The sequence below is a fragment of the Chelonoidis abingdonii genome, chromosome 25, assembly GCF_003597395.2.
Source record: "Chelonoidis abingdonii isolate Lonesome George chromosome 25, CheloAbing_2.0, whole genome shotgun sequence".
Classification (NCBI taxonomy): Eukaryota; Metazoa; Chordata; order Testudines; family Testudinidae; genus Chelonoidis; species Chelonoidis abingdonii.
The window spans coordinates 5,595,250-5,618,512 of record NC_133793.1 but is presented as its reverse complement, the minus strand read 5'-3'; the positions used below and the strand labels follow the sequence as shown (position 1 = coordinate 5,618,512).

Sequence of the window (23,263 nt, the reverse complement as noted above, 5' to 3'; positions counted from 1 at the left end):
TCTGGCCTCTAGACCTTGCAGTCTAAGGGCCACAGACAAAGGGCAGGAGGGGAAACCAAAGCAATGTCACCTGGCCACGGTCACGTAGCAGAGCCATGATTCGAACACAGGTCTGACTCCCAGTTCACTGGCCCGTAGCCTCTGCACACACGAGCCATTGGAAAAGGCAGGTTCTGTGGCCAGAGCGAGGCCAGATGGTGTGCCACCTGCTAGAGGGATACCATATCGGAGCCTTCTCTTCTCCATTTGATTGGCTGCCACACAACTCAGCACCTATGCTGAGGCTTCCCTGCCGGCGACCAGTTTGTAACGAATGTTTCTGGAGCCCGACAGAGTGTTTGATGCAGTGACTGAGCCCCGGGAGGCTCATGCGATGGGCACATATTTTATGGAAGCAGGTTATGAATAAATAACCGTGCATGTGACTCAGCTGGCACATGGAAACTGCTCCGCACACCTCACAGTGCCTCGGAGCAGGAGATTGCAAGCGCTCTCATGACGCAATCCATAATCACATTCTCAGTCGTCTCCACTCAGAGTGCACGGAGACTCTCCTTACAGCGCTAATTATGTATTGATCCTGATTGCAGCTTCCATTAGGCCCAGTGCTCTCTGCCTTGCCTTTGCCCAAGGATGGAGAACGCAGCACCGGCTGAGGAGGAACACGGCTAGGCAGAAAGCACCAGCTTCCCATACTGCCTGTTTTCCCAGCTCCAAGCAAGGCTCTAAATACAGTATGTGGCTTGGAAACGGCTTCATGATGCTCTGCCATTAGACTCAGACAGGGCCTGAAGTAGCAAAGGAAATCAATATGAAAGAAGCCTCTGCTAAGACAGCAGTGGCTTAATTTTCCAATGCCATGTGATACATCTGTGTTCTGAGGCATCACCCACTGTATGCACAGACTGTTGAGCCAGGGAGGAGCAGGATTTATCCAAATATTAGATGGGGAGAGAGGGCTTCCCTGCTTGACTTTGTTCTGCCATGGAACTGAAATAGCTGGTTCTTTGCACCTGGTAACAGACTGCTGGAGTCTCTGCCGCAGACAAACTGTGGGCTTTGTGGCTGCAAATCCACATGCACATGGAGCTAAGGTGTATGGAAACATGAGCCAATCCCTGGATTCCTGATCTGCAGCTCATAGAATACCAGGGTTGGAAGGGACCTCAGGAGGTCATCTAAGTCCAACTCCCTGCTCAAAGCAGGCCCTATCCTCAACTAAATCCCTAAATGGCCCCCTCAAGGATTGAGCTCACAGCCTTGGGTTTAGCAGGCCAGTGCTCAAACCACTGAGCTATCCCTCCCCCTACTTCCTGAGCATTGCAGGAACCAATTTGACCAGGAGGCTCTGCACAGCTCGCAATAGCTGTCATGGAAGCTTGCCTTTGGTCCACTAGCTGGATCCCATCCTCATTCCAGCGTTAAGGCAAATGAGTTGCTATAGGAACAGAGAGCTCTCAGTCACTGGCCATTTTCACACCAGGGACCCAGGACATGCTCTGCTCATCCACTTAGCAGCAAATTCAGAGAGACTCAGGCCGTGGTGGACAGCGAGCATAATCATGGACGCAGCGAGAGCAGCACAGTAGCAAAGCAGACCAACTGTGTGCTCATGCATCTGTCCCTGTCTGTTTACAGGCAGCATCCCGACCTGGCATGACTCCAGATATTTCCAGATAGACTTAATGCTTCAGGCAAATCCAACGGCCCATAAAGCTATTTGGAGCAGAACAAGAGGACTATAGGAAGGATGCAGAAGAGATGAAGGCACCATCATCACTGGGCAAAATTCAAATCTAGACAATGGTTAATGATGGCCCTTGATGGGCATTGAATTAGGCAAGTCACATGAGTGAGTGCCTCTTAATTAATTTCTTGCAAGAGTAATGGATCATGGAATAAGGACTTCGGTCAGAAGAGCTGTGGCCAATGCAGAATGCCAGGAGAGAGCAGTGAAGCAACACCATCTACCAGATAGTAATTGTGTCTCCAACCCCAAGAGTTCACAAGTCATGAGTTCTCCCCCAAGTCATGATGGGCTTAACAAGCATGAGATTTTAATTCATTTTAGGATCTTTATATCTGCTCTCTGGTTTTGAGCTTTTGGGAGTGGGGGGAGGAGTGTAACGTTTTCAAGCTTTTCATTGCAAGCAGCAGGTAGCTCTCTCATAACATGACTCCAGGAGCTGGCATTTCAGGAAACTCCCTCAATATCACAAGACTTGGGATAAAATCATAGGCACTGGCAAGACTAACAGGCAAGTTTAGCTACTTTATCATAAGACCTTTGCATCTAATTTTTTATTATTCTGGTCCTTCATTTAGTCCCTGCTTCAGCCAGTGCCATGTGCTTTCCCAGTGCAGTCCTCAGTTTGTCATCCAAGAAAATCCATTGGGTTGCTCCTAATTCCCTTGGGCAATACCATTCCAATGGCTAATAGAGCTCAATTGCCAGGGAGCATTCCATAATATTCTGTTTAAATGATCCTTCAGATGACTTTGGTCCTGTCCTACTCCTTGTTACATGAAGTGGCAGGATGTCCTGCTTGGGCATAGTTTGAGAAACAGCTTCTGGATGTTGAGATCAGCTGTTTTTTGGGTCAGCCCAGGGGAGAAGCTACACTCAGCCCTGCATAAACAGGGCATTCGAGAGTCTGAAAGACACAGCCTGAGTATATGCCGGCATTGCCTGTATTTCAACACAGCTGTGAAGAACGGGTTGTGATTGTCCTGTTATCATGGTTTATTCTTGTATTTGTGGATAGAATATTAGTAACTGGTGCTTTTGCCTGGGTGGCAGCGTGATCCCTGGGTCCCATGTGATCTGGCCACAGCCAGGGCTATTTTTGGTAGTGTACATGGAGTGGGCTAACAGCAGCCCCCAATACTGCTTGATATCTATGCAGGGGGATCGAAAAGAAGGGAGATTTTTCTTTGACAAGTTAGGAACAGGCTGGGGGGAAGAGTAAGGGAGCATTCATAAACAACCACTAGGCTGCTTCTGTGGCTTTTAGTCAGTCTGTCCAACGCCGACTTGAGGGACAGCAAAAATCGGGCATGATAGGCCTGGACTTGGATTCCCTGCCAGTCTAGTCGTGTCTCCAGCTGCCTCTCCCCTCCCTGTTCAGAAGCAAATTCTAACCACCCAATCGAGCATCCTCTGCCTAGTCCCCTGCACTGCAACATTTGGGATTAGCAACGGGCACCGTCATTTGCATCCTCTCATTCGATTGGGTGGCACTCTCCGCATGATTTAGAGGCTACCCAATGAGATGGCACCATGCAAACTGCAGACGCGGCTCTTGTTTCTATGCCCAAAGTTTGGGACTGGCCCAGGTTTAAGTTACTAAATAATTTCAGGGGTGGATTTTAAATGCTGCTTTTGGGGAAAGACGCTTACTAAAACACAGGGCCAAAAATCTGCAGTCCTTTCTTAAGCCCCTATTGCAATTTTGCTCAAGAAAGGACAATGAATTTGCGAACCCCCCCCCCCTTACATTTTAGGTAGAAGCAGCCACTACAGCTTCTATGAGAGAAGATTATTTTCCATAAAACTTAATTTAAGGACCAGCTCGAAACAACTTTCATGCACCCAATTTGTGAGCAATTAAGTGTGCATGTCTGGTAATTGCATTTGCAAGTTTTTTCAATTCACCTGCATTCTGTTATTCACCTTGTGGCACAGTTAATTGCTTGCTCAAGTTTGCTGAGCAATTGCTTATCTAACTTTTTTAAAAAAAATCAGGTCTGAAGGTGTCAAAATGTGGTTTGTCGGACAGGGTTCTGGAAAACTCAAACTCATGTGGACTCATGAGTTTTCACACAAAATCAGTGTTTCTTACCTTCTAAGCCATTCTTTACATCCCATGAAGAAATGGTAAGGATCACAGACTAATAGTTCTTAGAAGATATGTCTACACTGCAATTACAAACCTGTGCGGTGGGCTAAGAGGCTGTTTAATTGTGATGTAGACATCTAGGCTCAGGCTCCAGCCTGAACCCAAATGACTATACCACAGTTAAACAACCCTTTAAACCAAGCCTCGCAAGCCGGAGTCAGCTGGCGCGGGCCAGCTGCTGGTGTCTACTTGCAGTGAAGACGTACCCAGAGCTTTCTATTTTCATTCAAATTCGGAGATTGGGTTTTTTCAGGCTTTGCACGATTCTGGTGCTCGGAGAGTGTTCTGGGTTCCCCCCAGCTTCAGTGACCCATATGGGCATTTTAGAACCTTGAAAAAAAATCTGTTCCCAATTTTAGGGGTTTTGTCCCAAGTCTACAGTCTGTCTGCTCCGTGGATGCTGAATTTACGCTCATGCTACAAAGGTCTCACCACTTACCTTGTCCAGTAAGGAGGGGACCAAACAAAAACCCACGATATGGATGTTGCCTTCCTCTGTGGGTGAATACTTAAATAGTCATTGGGAGGGAGGGAGAGCATGAGATGGACTTTGTAGTCCAGTAGTAATGGCACCCCCCCACAGGAAGATAGGAGAGCCTGGGTCCAGTCCCTCTGCTCCAGCTACTCCTTCATTGTGTATCCACAAACTTCAAGAAGAGAGGGTGAGGGAGCCCTGCATCAGAACATCCCACAGCCCAGTGCTCACCCCAGCCTCCTGAGAGGCAGGAGAGCTCTGTTCAAACCTTTTCTCTCCTCTATGCCAGAGAGGGGAATTGAACCTGGGTCTCCCACATCCCAGGTGGGTATGCTTACCACTGAGCTAAAAGTTATGCAGTGGCCTTTTCCTCCTGCTGGATTTTGAATAGGACCCAATCCACTCAGTGGCCCCTGGGTACGCTAACTGGATCAGGCCTCACACGCAACTTGGGTATTTGTCTACCAATTTTCCCCAATTCGTGAATTGCTGTGGGGGAGATAGGTGCCCGGACACCTAGAGGGAGGCTGCAGTGCACGTGCCCAGAGGCAGGAACAAAGATGCCCAGGGAACCAATATTTAGCCGCTGAAGGAATTTAGGTGCCCTCCGGGGGTCAGCGGGAGTTCTGTGGATTGCAGTGGAGCCAAAACTGGGACATAGGCACCCAAGTACCTTTGTGGATCTGGCTGTGGTCTCTCTCTCAATTTTCATCTATCAAATGGGGTGTCTGTCTTGTCTGTTTAGATTTAGAAGGTCTTTGGGGCCAAGAATCTGTTACATGTACATACAGCATCTAGCGCCATGGGCCCCGATCTCAGTTGGAGCTGGATAATTATTATTAATAAGACCAGAGGAGATCTAAAGCAAATGATGAGAGCTTTCTTATTCCCCACCCGTCCCAGGTAGCAATGAGCTTAATCTGCAGCAAGGAAGATTTTAGGGGAAAAAAAACTTTCAAACTAGAAAGGTAGCTAAGGTGTCCAAGGGAGGTTTTGGAATCCCCCTCACTAGAGGTTTTTAAGAACAGGCTGGACAAACACCTGTCAGGAATGGTCTAGGGTTTACATGGCCCTGTCTCAGCACGGAGGTTGGACGCTGTGACCTCTCGAGGTCCCTTCCAGCTCCACGTTTCTCTGATTGTGCTTCTCCTAGGATCACCATCCGCCACCTTTGGTGCAGCTTCGCTTTCCTCTTATCCTGAATCAGGCATTTCAGCTCCAACGCACCCCATCAGAGACGGAGGTCCTGAGCAGCAGTATTCAGCTCAGACTCCAGACTTTTCCCAAGTTTATGGGAACTGGCTCTGACTCTTTCACGTGTCTCCATTATAAAAGGCTAAGGGCTGGATGGGGGGATCAGAATCCAGGTTTGCCAAAGATTGGGAGTATTTGGCTTTGAGCCCCATCCCTAGTTACACTGTTGTGCTATTACAGACCCCAGACAAAGTCTTTGAATCCTGACGGGAGTGAGGGAGAGAAATGGGAGCCCAAACCATGGCATATGAGGAATAAGGGGGAGAGGGAGGGAAGAGATGACATGTTACAGAACCATCCTCTTCCCCTCCACCAAATAAATATTGCTTGCAAAAGGACTGTGACGACTGCTCCTCACATGCCTTGCATCTCACTTCTGAATTTCTTCCCTGCCCCTGCTTTTTGGCTGTGAGGAGAATTGGGTCAGGGAGGTAACCATGGAGATGCTTAAGCAAAGAGTCTACAGCTCCGCTCCTGTCTCTCTCCAGAAACCTTTAAAGATTAACTAGATTGTTGTCTCCTCACACCAGGGATGGGATTTTGGATTTGAATCATTTGGGGCAGATTTTATTTTTTTGGGGGGGTGAGAAGAAGTGGGGTGTGTGTGTGTGTGTTTTGGAGAAGCAGCAGGAGTGTCTTTTATTCCTGTTTATACCTGGACACTGTTGTCGGACTCCTCTATTTGGTAAGATGCATCATTTTCTTATTACCCCTTTTCCTTAAAGGTGTGTGCACGGGAGGAAGGAGAGTGGGGAGTAAGAGCTCCGTTTCTCTTGTCAGGAACATTTGCAGAGGTGAATATTTAATCAAATGCAACAGGGAATTAATTTTTCCAGACAATTGTGCCTTTGCATGTTGTGCATCTGCTGAAGCACATACAGGGATATTTCTTTCGCTCTCTGTGGGTCTGTGTGTGTTTCTATTAAAGCAACAGATCAGCAGGAGAAATGCTACTAATGTGACATGTTTCTCTCATTTTGATTGCCCTTATTTGATTTCCTGCTATTCCATATGTCCTGAAGCGATTTTTGCCAACAAAAGCCCTAGCCGGATTCCAGTCTGTGCAGAGAAATGGAGCTCGTTTATTGGAGAACTTCTCAAAATGCTTCATTGGTCTTTTTAACTGTAAGAATGGTGAAGGTCACTGATAAGCAACTGGATTAGGTTCTACAAGCCTGGTATCCATCTCCTCTCTTTTCTTCTCCCACCCTCCACTGTCTTAGGGCAGCGATTCATGGCAGAGAAGGAAGGAAGCTTTAATGTAATCTAATCACTGATTGAGCATTGCAGTAATTTACTCTAAGAATGTTTAGTATTTTGCAATAAAATACAAATAGGAGGGAGAAAAGGAAGTGGAAATTGCCTTGCAACCTCCTACTTGGTTAAAGTGAGTGTGTGTGGTGGGGGGAGGAGGCGCAAACCCCACAAGTGCTGCAGATTTTGGACCAAGGTTGCTATTGTGGTACTATGTTACATTTGACAGGTTGGTACCAGTCAGAGCCTATGGCTTCTGTGTATGCTCCCCAGCTACTCAGAATATGTTCTGTAACCAAGCTTGTCTTGGTACAGCAGACAGCACGTCCTTCCAGTTCCCACCCCGGACTCCCCGTTCTCTGACGAGCCATAAGCAGAGGGGGAGAATGGATAGAGGTAAAATTAAGGACAGGGTGACGAATACCCTTCCTCTCAGCTCAGCAATACAAGAGCATGCTTGCCTTGTCCTTTGGCACGGATTATTCTGTGTGTGCTATATTGAAAGTGATCCTATTAGCGCTGTGCTATAATGATCTAATTTTTTACCGCTGGAGCTTAGCAGTTCTCAGTGGTGGAGGAAAAGCAGTATAGAGAAAACAGCAGTAGGATCCTCTGGTTTTCTGGCTTTATACTGTAACTACGAAGGATACGTAGCTTTTTGGCTGCAGTTCTCTTGGGGATGATGAAATGGAGGTAAAGAGGACCCTTAGAACCACCTCATTTATCTTCTGGACTTAGGGTGCCTCTCTCAAATTACATTAAAAATGACACATTGTGTGTGTGTACATGTGCGTGTGCAAAAGCGAGAGTGTTGCCCTTGTTAAATTCCAATTGGGGGATTGCATTCTGCCTTCCCAAATCTCTGCTGCAGTATCAGTTCAATACCGTACGGTTTACTTCCAGTCCTAACTGTGGTCCCAATCCAGCAAAGGCTCACACGTGTGCTTAACCTGAAGTACGGGAGTACTTCCCATTGAAGTCTTGGCAGGATCGGGGCCTGGTTTTTGTCATGTTGCTCCTGGGTGCTGTTAAACAGTTGTTGTGCTCCACACCAGAAGCAGTTGCATTTCAGTGGTAGGCAAAGTGATCCATATTTTATAGGAATTTGCGATCATGAGATTTATATACACTTGATCTTATAATTCAGGAGTTTGTTCTCGCTTGCCACTAAACAGAAACAGTCTCATATTTTCAGAAAACTTCAAGCTCTTCCAACCCACTACATGGGAACACTTCCATGCTACTGGAGCTAGACATCGCTTCTGTTGTGCATTATTGGTTTCAGTTTTACAGATGGGGAAATCAAGGCACAGAAAGGGGAAGCAACATGCCAAAGGCAATAGAGGGAGCTAGTGCTGACACTGAGATCAGAGCACTGGCCTCCTGGTGCTTTAACCACACAACTGAAGTGTCTCACTGTTCTAGGAACATCATTACTGAGAACTATTTGGATTGCTGTAGCCCAGGCGTGGGCAAACTTTTTGGCCCAAGGGCTATATTGGGGTTGCAAAACTGTATGGAGGGCTAGGTAGGGAAGGCTGTGCCTCCCCAAACAGCCTGGCCCCTGCCCTCTATCTGCCCCCTCCCACTTCCTGCCCCCGACTGCCCCCCTTAGAACCTCTGACCCATCCAGCCTCCCTGCCTTGTCCCCTAACTGCCCCTTCCCAGGACCTCCCACCCCTAACTGCCTCCCTGGGACCCCACCCCTTATCCAACCCCCTTCTTCCCAGGCATCTGACTGCCCTCCTCACCCCTATCCACGCCCTGATTCCCGATCCCCTGACCGCCCCTGCAAACCTCAGCCATGCTGCCTGACCGGAGCCAGACACTCTGCCTGGCAGGAGCATGCAACCCTACCTCCCAGAGCGCTGCCCACATGGTGGTGTGGCTGCAAGGGAAGGGCGGGCCAGGGGCTAGTCTCCCAGGCCGGGAGCTCAGAGGCTGGGCAGGATGGCCCGGGGGCCGTAGTTTGCCCACCTCTGCTGTAGCCCCAGACCCCTTGGTGCTGGGGCCGTACAAACACACCACTACCCCCAGAGAGCTTAGGGCGATTCTTCCAGAGCAATGGTAGAAGCCCTGTCACTGGTAAATTACAGCCCGGCTCAGTCTCAGTGATTGGTGGAGCAGCGTTAGAGATTGGTGAGTGTTTGGACATCCGAGGCTTACGAGTGAAAATATCTGCCCATCCCCAACATGTTACATAGGTGAGCGATCGATAGTTCATGCTAATCTAAAATGTCCCATCAAGAAGTGAGTTGTTCTCCTATGGAAAAATGTCTGCCATCCAGGTATGGACGGCGAAACAATGCCATTCGGTGTTTGTACAGGGCCTAGCACAATGGGGTCCATGACTAGAGCTCGTAGAGGCTACAATAATACAAACCATCAATAACAATAGTAGTGCCGTGTGACCGCAGTAGACACCCACATGTCTGGCCTATCCATTAACAGATGGCTGAAGAGAATAGTTCTTGAACAGTCTCTGGGGTGAAAATTCTTGATAAAAATTACATTAGTGACTAATGAATGGTCTGAAGAAGATCAGCATCAATTCACTAAGGAAAAAGTGAGGAGGAGGCAAAATGAAAAACAAATATTCATCGTGCCTGACCCAGCAAAACACTTAAGCACGTGCTTAACTCTAAGCACTGGATTCACCCCAGTGACTGCATTGGAGCTGCTCCCCATGTCGAAAACGAAGCCCACAGTTCAGTGCGGTGCTGGGTTGGAGCCTTCACAAAGAATTGAACCAGCTCTACTCAAGGCATTTAAATCCCTAAGCCGGTGGGCAAAACCCCCTGGGGAATGGGCCACCTTGGCCACCAGTCTTGTCCATCTCTGATTTCTATGCTCCAGTAAAGTGAAGGGTTTGTAAACCCACAGAGCAGGGCAAGGGGATCCCATCAGGACCTAGCCATCCCAATATCCTGTTTAACATGGGTGATATACCACCCAATTTCAGCCACGATCCATTGTGCTCCTTCAGCATTGCCAGGAAAAGAGGCCATCTGCAAAGCAGTCACTGCCCCCCAGAGAGGAAAGTAGTGACTCAGCAGCAGCACCTGACAGCCTTGAAGGTTCCTGAATTGTAGATTTCCTTCCCTGCCAGCAGCTGGTGCCCCCTCCCCGCACAACCCCAGCTAGGGAGGTGTTGGGACACAGGCACAAGGCAGCGAGGGTGACCAGGTGTCAGAGTAGATCCTTGCCATGTAGCTTTCAAAGGGATGGGAAGCTGTAAGGGGGAAACCCTCAAAAGACTATCAAGGTTGTGGCCATTCCAGGCTGCCTGGCAGCCAGAGTCTCTGCAGGTCGGGCACAGAAACCCAGGCCAAGCTTTACCTGCTGCTCTGCAAAGGAGAAAGCAGAGCTGATGAAGTCTGTGCTGGCGCCAGACAGGTAAAGGGCTGCCCCATCTGCTGAATTACCGCACAGAGAAGAGACAAAGCCGGTCTGGAGGGCTGCGGTCTGGGCAATCTCCCAGTCAAGTCACTTCTCAAATAAGTAGCGCCATGGGTTGGATTCTGCTGTTGCCTGCACCAGTAGATTTACCCTAGAGTTACACCTGTATAGTAGGGAGGACTTTGGCTCTCTAGTTTGCCCATAAAGTACCTTTTACCCATCGTATCTGAAAGAGCTTTGCAAAGGAGCACCGCTATTTTACTGGCAGGGTGGGGGGAAGACAGAGGCACAGAGAGGTAAAGTGACTTGCTCCAGATTACACGGTGAGTCAGTGGGAGAGTTGGGGATATAGCCCAGCCCTTTGCTCTGGCCAATGTCTGTGCTGCCTTCTCTGTTTCCATATTGAGTATTGCCTGGAAGTTTGAAGGGATTTTTGACTGAGAAATTGCAAGTGAGACGTTTATGAGCAGCAGCTTGTTTTTTTTTCAAGGGTCTTGAGCATGGTCGCTTCAGTGTCGTTCTCTCTTTTGTCACATCTGAAGGCTTATTGATAGTAACCCCTTGCAATGGTAGAGCAACTGTCTTCTGAGGCTCTCAAAGCACTTTGCAAACCTTCTGCTCAGAATCAGGATGGGAAATATCTTTAGTAACATTTGCGTGTACAGTTGTTGCTAGAGCTGAATGAATAATTGATTCAAGGGTCAAACTATGAAAATCTGGGGGGGGGGAATGCTTTGGTTTGAACTTTTCGGTTTTTCTTTTTTCTCTCAAAATTGAAAACTATAAAAATCATTTTGGGTCAACTGAACCATGTTGTTAGACACACAATGAATTTCTCATTTGGAGTCATTTTCAGCTGATTCATCCCTCTTTTTAGCTAGCTAACTTTCTAAATGAAATGCTGCTTTAAAATGAAAATTCATTTCAAAATGGCAAAATGTACGGTTTAAACTTTGCCTTAAACTACTCACCAAATGCAGAGACTGTCCTAGATTGAGACAACTTGGATATGAGGAGATGGGGTCCAGAGACAGGGTTGAGTCAAGGAGGATGCCCAAGTCATGGACGTGTCCATAGCTTTACCTGGAGTTCATCTTGCAGCTTGTCTAGGAACTAATAAAGTAATAGGAGCACCTTGGCATAAAGGGGAGGGAGAATCTGGCGCAGGAGCAATAAATGTCATGGCCAGGTATCTCATTGTTGAGGCTCAGGGCTTTGAGGTGCAGAGGGGCTAGTGACCTGGGAGATGGCCCTAAATAAAAGGTTGGGAACGAAGCTGAGCCTGGGAGAAGGAGATGGAGAGGATTGGGAAATGCAATAGGCAGAACCAGCAGCAGTGGTGCACATGGGACGGAGCTTACTCAGGGTCTGGAAAAGGAAGTGGAGTAACTCCATCCATGGGAGGAGATGGGGATCCAGTGCAGGGATTCCGCTGGGGCAAGGGCAGGCTCAGAAGCAGACCTTTGTATAAAGTTTTGGGTAGGATGGAGGGGCGGGAAGGCCAGGAGATGAGCCTGAACACACTTGCTCATTTTGTGCCAGCTGAGGTACCTCTGATAAAAGGGGACCTCTCGTTTGTGATGATCCATGGTAGCTCCCAGAAGCTGCACCCTACGTGATTCCCCAGTGCAGTAGTTCTCAGCTTTTCCTCATCCCACGATCCTTTGTTATAGAGTTTCAGGACCACTCTCCCAGCTAGTCATAAATCAAGGCAGGTTGAGAGCCCATATCCTCTACTTACTAGCTACAGACCTCATCCAGAGCCCGTTGAAGTCCCCGGAAAGACATCCACCAATTTCAGTGGGCTCTGGCTCTGGCCTGCCTTTCATCTGTAAGGTAAGAAGATGTAAAAGTTATATTACAGGGCACTTGTAAAACTGACATTTTTATTTGAAAGACCTCATTTGGAGCACTATGTTCCCCTTCAATTTTACCCCCGTGCTAAATATTGCTTTGGCAATTATGGTCTGCTGAGCAAACAGCACCCCTGCTATGCTCATCTGTAGAGAAGGGGAGGAAAAGCAATTTGTTAACCTGTTTTTGTGTGTGTGTGTCTAATGGTAGGTTAATAGTCAGATTCACTGCCAAATCTGCTAGTTGGCAGCTCAGGACTCCTTTAAAAAAGGGGAGTCAGGAAGGTTATAATTATCCAAATTTCCCTGGGGTTGGCAGAGTCTTGGAGCTGAGCATACACCTTTTTAGTGGCATTTGCATTTGTTTAAACTCTATACAAATCCTGTGTTTAGAAAGCGTCTCACCACAAGTGTAACAGGGAGGCCATATCCCACCAAGGGCGCATGCTGAGTCAGAACCCACAGCTCTAGACCTTACCTGCCATGTGCCTCAGTTTCCCCAAACAGGAAAATGAAGATGATCCTTATCTCACAGGGTGGGGTGAGGATGAGCTGACTAATGGTTTTGAAGCATTGTTGAGATTCTCAAATGGAATTTGCTTATCAGAGGGCCAATAAAGAATAATCACTTAATTATCAGAGGGGTAGCCGTGTTAGTCTATAAGGTGCCACAGGATTCTCTGCAGCTTTTACAGATTCAGACTAACAGACATTTTGGATCATGAGCTTTCGTGGGTGAATACCCACTTCGTCAGAGTGGGTATTCACCCACGAAAGCTCATGATCCAAAATGTCTGTTAGTCTATAAGGTGTCACAGGATTCTCTGCTGCAATCACTTAATTGGAGACAAAAGCACATCCTGGCTCTGCCACGGATGTACTGTATGTCCATGGACAAATCACTGGCCCTCTCTGTGCTTCTGTTTCCCTTCCTACCTTTTGTCTTTAGGTTGCATGTTTAGGGGCAGGCAGTGCTTCTCACTCCATGTTTACACAGAGGGCCCTGCTGTTCAGACAGGTACAAGAAGAGCAGGCCCCTGCCCCAACAAACAGGCTATAGTTCCAATGAAATAATGCACTTGCCATTTGCTGTGCAAGTTGTCTCCTGATGGCATAACAGCCAGACGCCCAGGGCTAGGGTCCAGTCTCAGTTACCTCCGATTTATCCTAGCGGTATTTACTCTGGAGTTGCAAGCAAGAGCAGAATTTGGTGCCCAGTCTAAACTCCCTATAGTGCCTTTCAAAAAATAAAATAAAATGAATGTTCTTTGACATTAATAACCACAGCTGGGCAGTACCCAAGTCTCCCATCTCTGCTGATCCAGCATTCCAAGCAGCAGAGCAATCCCCGTGGACCATGAGCAGGCATAGAGTCAGTACTTGCTTAGAGCTACCGAATGAAACACCAGCACTGCTTCCTGCAGCAGCTGGGCAGGGCAGAGACAATGAGAAATCTCTCACCCATGTATTGACCAAGCCTGCGTCTGCTATACTGCATCTCTCCTTCGGGGGTGTCTCTCTTTTAGGTATAAGATAGAATGGCTAATTCTGTGTCATTTTAACGAGGTTTATTTTTTTTACTGTAACATATTTGTTGGCTTGGAATTCACATTTCTAAATACTATCATTAGCCCTAGCATCCAGCTGACACAAGGGAGGTCCTTAGTTTGAAGTAAGGACAGAGGATGCGCAGATACTTGGATGCCATGGTGACGAGGAGGTGCTAAGAAACTAGGCAGCTGAAGTCAATAGGGGCTCAACTCGTGTGAAAAATCAGGGCCTGGGACTCTAAATTTGGAGGCTGGATTAAGTGACTTGCCCAAGGTCATGCAAAGAGTCAGTGGCAAAGCTGGGAGCAGCACCCAGCTCTCCCCTATGCCTTAACCACATGCCTCTTCCATGAAAACACATCTTCTGCCAGCCCTACTGACTTCAGTGTTGTCGCATGGGGCTAATGGATGATAGAACTGGGCCTGTGCAGGGGACAACTCAATTTGGGCTTGGAGGGCTGAACTCCCACAATAGATCCTGGAGGTCAACACAACAGATTCAGCTGACATGGATGAGGCCAGAGAAAACACTGTTAGCCCTATGGGCCAGGTGTCTGGCCTCTGGATGAGAAATCCATCTACTTTCCTTCCCCTGCCCCCCTGCTTGAATCTTCAAGCCATCACGTAAAGGCCCTTTGGGAAGAGCCTTTTATTACTTGCTGTAAGCGCCATGGGGCAGGAACGGGCTTTGTTCTGTGTCGGACTCTGAACAGCGCCTGACACAGTAGGGTCCTGGGCCATGACCGAGGCTCCTAGGAAGGTGGCAGCAGGCAGGTGTGGCGAGAGACTGGCAGAAAAAGTGTTAACAGGGAAGCTCCCCCCAGCACACCCACTGCATGGGAAATCTCTTCAGCACAGAGCTTGGAGATCCTGTGACACTGAGTCAGTGGCTGGGGGAGAGAGGCAGTTTACGTGACCGTGTTCCTCTTCTGCTTGTGTTTCAGGCACGCGGCCGGCACACTTCCCAAGTAAACCCTTTAATCTCCTTCCCATACTTACTGGAAGGGCAGCAGGCTGGGAGTGGAAAGTAGCCGCCTGAAGGTAAATATTGAAATGCTGCCCTGCTCCTAGAGCGGGCTCTAATTAGTGATATTATGACTAATCGCCCGGCTTGTCTGTGAACCTATTTACGTCCCTTTATAATTGATAAATGTGTGAGTTCAGGCAGAGCAGCGTGACAGCCCAGGCCCCCCAGCTCCCGGTAAGGTCTGATTAGCCTGGCAGGCAGATGCAGAGAGCACCAGCAGGGTCACCCTCTCCACTGCCACCCACGTGCTTCAGGCTCTGCACGAGGAGGGGCCAGGCAGGCGTGGAAGTGTCTTTATGTGCCAGGATGGAGACCTGCGTCCTTGCAGCACCTATGTCACAAGCGAACCAGGCGACTGCGAGGGGGAGGATTGAAGCGTTTTGTGTGGAGTGACACGTGCTCAAAGCTTGCAGCCCGGATCGGGCCCTGCAGGCGAAGTAGGCCAGGAAATGTCCGCCTCCATGGCTTTGAGGATCGTGGTGGGGCTGAGGTGGGAGAGAGGCATCCAGCCACCTGCCCGAGGCAGCAGTGCACACATCCAAAGGCGGAAACTTCAGTAGCTAGGGGAACTTTGAGAGCGGAAATGTAAGCGCTGAATGCGTTTAGGCACCAGTTAGTGGAAGCTTTGTGGATCCTAGCAGCACCCAAATCTCAGACTTAGGCGCCTAAGTTGATCTGGGCCCAAGTATCTCTCTGAAGCAGCATGTCTGAACAACTGGTCCATGGACTGGCGCCAATCCTTGAGATCGCCCTGACACAGTTTAGGAAGGCAGCAAGATGCCCCCTGGTACCGAAAGATTGAGAAACGCTGACCTAAAATATTTACCTGGCTCCCACCCCACAGTATCTGGGCACCTCACTCTCTTCATTGGATTTATCCTCACTCATTGCTTTCCTTCTCCAGAGGCATAAATATACTAGTATAGATGGGGAAACTGAGGCACAGAACAGCTAAGTGACTTGGCCAAGTCCGTGGGAGAGCTGGGAATTTAACCAAGGTCTCCCCAAGTCCTAGGCTTGTGCCCTAGCCCCTGGACCATCCTGTCTCTCTATTACAGTAGAACCTACAGGCCCCCTATGAGATTGGGAGCCCACTGGGGTGGGCACAGATAGATCGCAAGAGACTTTTCCTGCTCCAAACAGCACAAACTATACAGGCTGGACAGCTGTGGGGTGAGAGGGGACCTGAGGCACAGAAAGGAAGTGATGTGCGTAAGGCCACCCAGCAGATCAGTGGCAGGGCTGGGCACAGAAATCCTGTCTTTAGTCTGCTGTCCTCGGCCCAGCTATAAAACTCACAGGAGCATTATGGAGGGTGTAAACTGGTGCAGTCAGTTGTCAATGGCTGAGGCAGAGATTTCTGAGGCACTAGGGGATTTGGAAGCTCTGTTCCCGTTAATTGTAATGGCGAATGGGTGTCTAAGTGCTTTCATGCAGCTTTGAAATCTGTGCCTGTGTTGGCCGCTGTTCTCTGAATTCCCTCCAGTTTGTCAGGCTCCTGGTCAATGAGGTGCCCAGGACCCAGCAGGTGTAGCTGTGCCCATGCCAAATGCAGGGGGCTGGGGAGTTCCCTCTGCTGGGATTTTGCCTTTTCACATGTACAGCCCAAAGGATCATCAGCTTGTAATGCTGCATATCTCATTGCAAATGAGGATCTGAAGTGCAGACTCTTGCTCTCACCTTGGAATCTAATGGCCAAGAAAGCCCTGGGTATCTCCCTTCTATTAAATAGGGGATTTTACCCCTGAGGTAGCATGCACTGCACTGCAGACAATGCACTTCCAGATGTGTAATTAACAGTGAGAAATCATGGGCCAGATCCTCAGCTGGTTTCACTCCAGCTAGGCCAGTTTACCTCAATGGAACAAGGCCAGTTGACACTAACTGAAGGTTGGGGACATCATTTTGGCAAACCCACTGGCAATGCTCAGTTATGTAGCAGAGATGGGGTGGGGAGATGGTGCAAAGCAGAACTGTTTACTCAATCTCTGAGCCTGGATAATTTGGAATAAATTTGGATAATTTGGCACCTGGATCTGGAGGAGTAGGGGGCAGGGTGATTTGTTTGCTTCTGAGTTTGTCCTGAAAAGTAAGTGTCTAATCCGACCACAATACAGGTCTGCTGAGGATCTGGTCCATTTATTCACAGACCATGTAACTCGGACTAATAGGCCCCCCAGTACATAGCAGATAAAGCAATTAGAGGGTGTAAATTGAAGCAAGATTGTTACTTTAAATTTACACCTTTCCCAGCCCCGGGCACAGAAGTAACTTAAATCCATAACTGCTGATTCGCCCTTGCCCTGCACCTGGTCTCCTCATGCACACCAGCTCAAATGGGGCAAAGACCCAGGCACGCTGATTTGGTAGCATTTTACCCCTATGGATATAAGTGCCAACACAAGGTGCAGGGCACTAGTGAATCAATGTGTGGAGTCCATGACGCTCACTTCTCATCATTCCCGAGCGGTATGCCCCTGCCCCAGCCAAGCCAGGTTATTGTACTGCTCTCCTGCAATAGCCAGCAGCAGCTCCTCAAAGGAAAACAAAGAAAGCTGCTGAGAGAATCAACTGCTGGCAGTCAGCATTAGATCAGCTCACCGTGGATGAAACTGCAGCTTAAAAGAAAAAAAAAATACAGCTGCTCCGGGTAGATCAATGGAACTGGGATAGAGAGCGACTGGGTCCGGGGGCACCTGCAGCTCTCTGCTCGCCGGCATACCCAGTCGCTTTCATCCTTTCCCATTTGCGGCTGTTTCTCTTGAAAGCAAAACATTTTTCCAGATGCTGCTTCTCTATTATTATAAAGTGGCTTCACTTGGCAGGGAGTTAATAATTTACCTTTCCCTGGAAGATGGATGCTTCCATCCCCTAGGAGTTTAAATATTCATGGAGTGGAAGAGAAATCTCCATTAGGATATCTGGCAGCCATTTCATACCTTACTGAAGCTCCACTGCTTTGTGAATGGAAAGCCAGGCTAGGAATGGGGGCTGAAGGCAGCATGGCATTGGGGATAGGATGTTGGGTTGGGAATCAGGAGACCTGGGTTTTCTTTCCAAGTCTGCCAATGTCTTTGCTGCATCATTGTGGGTGTATCACTGCCCCAATCTGTGCCTCAGTTTCCTTATCTGTAAGATACTGACCCCACCTTTGTAAACCTCCGAGGGAAGCTGGATGGTTTAGGGGATTAGTAAGATGTAAGATAAGGAGCCATTTTCAGACTAGATTCATAGGAGTATAAAGCCAGAAAGAGCCACTGATCATCTTATCTGCACTCCTGTATAGCACAGACCTGAATTAACTCGTTTGAACTAAAGCAGATTTTAGAAAAATGTCAGATCTGGATGTAAAAATGGCCAAGGATTGGGAGCCCAACCCAGCTCATGGTAAACTGTCCCCGTAGTTAACTACCTATGTCAAAAACGCGGGCTTAATTTGGCTTCACCTTGCAGCCATTGGATCCTGTTATGCCTTGGTTATATAGCCCTTTCGGGTACAACATTACCCCAGGAACTCACGTTCAGCTGATTATCCACTATAACTCCGAAAAAAGACAGATCACTGCTTCCCAAGATAGAGTCCCCCATCCTATTGGGGGGGTGACCAAATTCCACAGCCTCCTAATGTGGATGAACCTATTGGAAATGAGATCGCACTACAAAAACCAGCCCTCCCCACTGGGCAGGGTTAGCAGAGAGGCCCAGGAAGGAGTGAGCTTTAGAAACAATGAACTCCTCTTTGCTCCATAGACACAAATCTTCCAAAATAGGGGGCAATGTGGGGGCTGGGAAGGAGACATAGATGCCTATGTTGTGCCTGTTCTGGAGAGAACAAAGACATTAGTCTCCAGGGTTTGTATGGCACCTTTCACCAGTGGAAAGTGAGTTTGGGGTGAAATTCACCTCTGTGCAGAAGGGCCAGAACAAGGCCTGTGCACAACATAAGTCCATTCTGAGGGCTCAGAGTGGGACAGAAATGGTGCCAGGACCAAGTGCCTCGTCCTCTGCCCAGAGAGGAACTTCACCCCCAGGAGAGAAATTAAGGGGCATAGTTTCTGACCAATGAACTCACATAATAACCAGCCTGATCTGTCTGCTCCAACTCAAGGGGTAGGTCCCTGGGTGTGAATGGGACAAGTTTGGATTTGGGCTTGCAACCAAAACATTACATTCCTAAGTAGCACCACTTTGTGGATTCCTGAGCTCTCACTCGCTCCTGTTTATCACAACTTACAATTATTGTGCTGAGAATCCCCAGGTGGCACTGTAACATTGTCTTACAAGTTCTTTTTGCTGAGATGTGAGCACTGCTCAGTCTTGGCAGACATGCTATGTGGTTAGTTTTTTGATGGGGTTTCTCTTGGGGGGGGGGGGGCAGTTGCAAGCAGCAAGGCGTGAGTTTGCTCTCTGCCTTATCTGTATAACGGGAGTTGATTTTTTGGGGCAGAGTTGGTCCTTGGCTGCGACTTGTAGATGAGGGAGTTGCCTGCATGCTGTTTGTGACCATCTCTGTCCAAGGACTGGTGCATATAGGGTTTATAAACAAGTTTCACTACAAACACTGATTTCTCCTCTAATGGGAAACTGGGCTGCAAGACTGCAGACATCTGAGACCATTCAGAGGGGGGTAACAAGATCCGTACTAGAGTGCAAAGCAAAGCTCCAAGCTTAGGGACAAATCCTGCTGTCCTTTCTTAGTTTGCTGCAGTATCAATGCTGTAGCCCCTAAGTGTTCTCAGCTCAGTGGTAAATTAGTGATTTTCTAGAAACATTGTGGCCCAGATCCTGATCCTATTTACAACAGCGTGAGGAAGGGTCACTCTGTGGAAGGCATCATTTCTCCAGTGTAAATAAGAGCTGCATTTGGCCTAAGATATGCCATTCTCCTTGTGGATGCATGCCCATCTTTGTGATTGCAGCTCCAAAAGTTAATTAAAACAGCAAAGATGTTCACTGCACCTGTGCAAAGACCCATTTAATCATTACCACTGTGTAATAACGTTTTTTCTTTGAAGGCTGGCTGTATCCAACGTTTCAAGTTATTAGGTTTTGAGCAATTCACAAATCAATGTGTCAGTGTCACGGAGTCTGGCCCTGCACCCCTCTTCCTGGGACCCACAGTGACTTTTATCCAGCCAGTAAAACAGAAGGTTTATTGGACAGCAGGAACACAGGTTACAGCAGAGCTTGCAGGCCTTGGCAGGCACAGTCCGGACCCCTCCACTGAGTCCTTTGTCGGGTCGGGTGCTTGGATCCCAGGCATCGGATCCCTGATTCCTCCCATAGCCCAAACCAAACTGTCCTGCCTCTCCTCCTCCGCCGACAAAAAAACCTTTGTCTCCTTCTCCTCCGCCAGCAGCTCCCCTCCCCCCTGCCGGCGCTCACATTACACCTGACTCTGTCCCTCACCACAGAACATCCCCGCTTCCCGTTCCCCAACCACACAGCCCCTACTCCATCACCACTCTCCCCCTTTGGAATGAACCAGCGGGGTCCCTCTGCCCAGTGACCTGGGGAAGTTCAGGGCCCCCTCTCGGACAACCGCGTCCGCTATCAGGTTGGCACTTCTTCACATGACACGTCCATTCATAGTCCTGGCAGGAGCAGGCTCCACTCAGGAGCTTGCGTTGGTCTTTCATCTGGTGCAGCCGGGTCAGGGGAGAGTGGTCTGTTGTACACGGTGAAGTGTCGCCCAAAGAGATATGGGCTCTAGCTTCTTAAGGGCCCCACCATGGCCAGGCATTCCTTCTCGATGGCCGCGTAGTTTTGCTCGCGGGGTTGCAGCTTCTTACTCAGGTACACGGTGGGTGCTTCCCCCTTTTCATCCTCCTGATTAACACACACCCCAGCCCCATCCCGTGTCTTGAGGCGTCGGTGACACCATAAGGGTTTGTCAAAATCTGGTCACCCGAACTGGGCCGGCTGACCAGAGCTCCCTTCAGCGCCCGGACCTGCTTGAGCCGGTCGTCAGATTACTGTGGTTCGCTTCCCTTTTGCACGTTTCGTCGATTGGGCGCGGCTATGGTGCAACAGTGGGGCACAAACTTCGATAGTATCCGCGCCATCCCAATAAGGCCTGGACCTGCTTCTATGGTTTAGGGAGCAGGCCGTCCTATCACTCACCTTGGCGGGTCTGGCTTCACAGCGCCCAAGCCCAGCCCCGATGTGCCCAGGTAAGCTAACTTCCGCCTCCGCCACCTTGGGCACTCTTCTCAGCCTTTACGTTAAGCCAGCTCCCGAATTCGAGTTCAGGACTTTGGTAACCTGGACACAGGTCTTCCAGGTCCTGGCTGAAACGCAGATGTCGTCAATATAGGCCCGGCAAACTCCCATCCCCCTCAGTAGCGATCCACACGCGCGAGGTGCCGCGCTCCTTGAGCGCCTAAACGGCAGGGTCAGAAACTCGTAGGCCAGAGTTTGATAAGGCCGATTTCAGCCTGGCAATCTGCATCCGCTTGGCCCTTGCCAGTAGCCCTTGGAAGAATCCATGGTGTGGGGTACGACCTCCGCAGCTTGTCTAGAGCCGTACGTGGGATGGGTAGGATCAGTACGGAGCATTTGAGCTTTTCATAGTCCCACACAGACCGAATTTGACCATCATCTTTGGGGACGCAGCCCCCTGGGAGCCGGCTGGAAGACTGCGGTCAACCCCCATAAGCCAGGCATGTCCCGACCTCCCTTCAGATCCTGGCAGTTACCAGTTGACGTCCGAAAAGGGGCATCTTATAGGGCAAGTGGCCGCAGTCTGCCCCCGTGTGACAGTCAATTGTGCGTCCAGCTGGATTGGAAACAGCTGTCGGTCAGATGCAGCCCCTCTGTGTCAGCGTGTGGGTCCTGGTCAGGTGACAGAGAGGGGGAATTGCCTCCAGGGGGACCAGCTTTCTCGTCCAAAGGAAAGATCACCAAAGGGTACTAATACTCCCGACAACTAACCATAAGTCCACGACACGGCCAACACAATTCCCCATGTCCATCAGATGTTTCATCATGTTCACATGGTACACCCGCCCGGATGGCTCGTTTGAAGCTCACACCATAGTTTAGCTCATTCAGTTGCTTGATACCTTGCGGGCTCCTTCCAGGCGGCTGTTGTGTTTTTCGTCTCGACAGGATGAAACCATCACCTGATCCGCCGGTGCAAGGCTCGGCCCGGGCCTGTCGGTCGTACCACCCTTTGCTTCCATCTGGCGAGGCCAATGACTCTCCCTGGCCAGGCCGAGAGCATCGGTCGCCTTTCCCGGAGGTCAGGACATAGCTCCACCACTGAACTCTCCCTCGGAGTGGCCTTCCCTCCCATTCATCTCTCACGGTCAGGGGCCCCCTCACCGCCTTCCAATAGCAACATTTCGAAGGCCGAAAACCGGTAGGAACTCTGGGGTAGCCACCCTGTACGCGAAACAGCAGGTGAGGTAAGTATTTTGTCCCAATCTGCGAGTGCTGGTTCATGAATGTTTTAGCTCATCATTTTCAGCGTTCCCGTTAGAACCTTTCACCGCCCGTTGGAGTCGGGGTGTGATACGCTGAGGCCCAGCTTGTGTGCACCCGACATCTTCTGCCATAAGGACCGAGCAGGGGCGACATGAAGTTGGACCCCTGATCCGTAAGCACTCCTTGGAACCCCACCTGGCTGAATCGTCAACAGCGATCTGCCACTGTTCTGCTTCGATCTGAGACATGGCCACCTGCCATCCTCGGAACGAAGGTAGCGAGTGCAAATCCACGACACAGGATGTATATTTTCTCCCTAGACCTGGATGATCATCATGCTGAGAACAGGCTACTACTGTCCCATGGCACTTCTTGGAAAAGGATTAACTCATATGAATGGTATAAAGCCATCAGGCCCTGCCTTTCCTCTTGTCCTGGGGACTATCCCCACCTCTGGCAGGGATCACAGAGGTTGCAAGGACCTGTTCGGCAATGGGTAAAGACCACAGGCCAGTAAAAGTTCTAGTACAGCCATCTGCCTGGTGCGCCGAGAATTCCTGCGCTGTCAACTGCCCCCGCGACGAGGGATATACATGAGGCCAGGTACAGCAGCTAAAACTAGTAGACGCGAACCTTCTGGAACCACACCGCTGACCTCTGAATCTCCATGACATACTTACTCAACTGGGGGCAGACCACCATGATCTCCAAGGTATACAGACACCCCTTCTCCCACAGGAACCTCTCCGTTGCAACCTCTCCTCAGGGTCTCCGCACTAAGGCAGCCTGTCCCGGGCGTCGCAAGGAGGGATCTTCGGAACTCCGCCTGAACTCAGCAGGCTGGACAGAGGGGACCGCTCTCTCGTTCTGGGGGCCTGAGGTGCAGCCCTCTCTGAGCCCTGCCCTGGACGCTCCCGCTCCCCAGGTTAGTCCTGGCACCTCATGGACCGAGTACCTTCCCCTATTGTCGGGTGCCGTGCACTTTGCCGACTCTGACTACGAAGTTCCCGACCAGGCACTCTGAGTGTACTCGGCAGTCCTCAAAAGGTCCCCTCTTAACCGTCTGTGGGGCAGTCATGGTGTCACCCCACATCCTTGGGGCCTCCTTGGCCATCTCTCTCTTT

The 23,263-nt window shown here is 49.5% G+C and overlaps 1 protein-coding gene across 1 annotated transcript in view; it reads left to right on the top strand.

Annotated features, from left to right (window-relative positions):
* Window positions 1-6,236: 6,236 nt before the first annotated feature.
* The window catches only part of RIMS3 (regulating synaptic membrane exocytosis 3), a 54,984-nt gene continuing 37,957 nt past the window's right edge, over window positions 6,237-23,263 (top strand). Inside the window, exon 1 of the mRNA XM_032802718.2 lies at window positions 6,237-6,313. The gene's annotated coding sequence lies outside the window, so the exon portion shown is untranslated. The remainder of the gene's footprint in view (window positions 6,314-23,263) is intronic.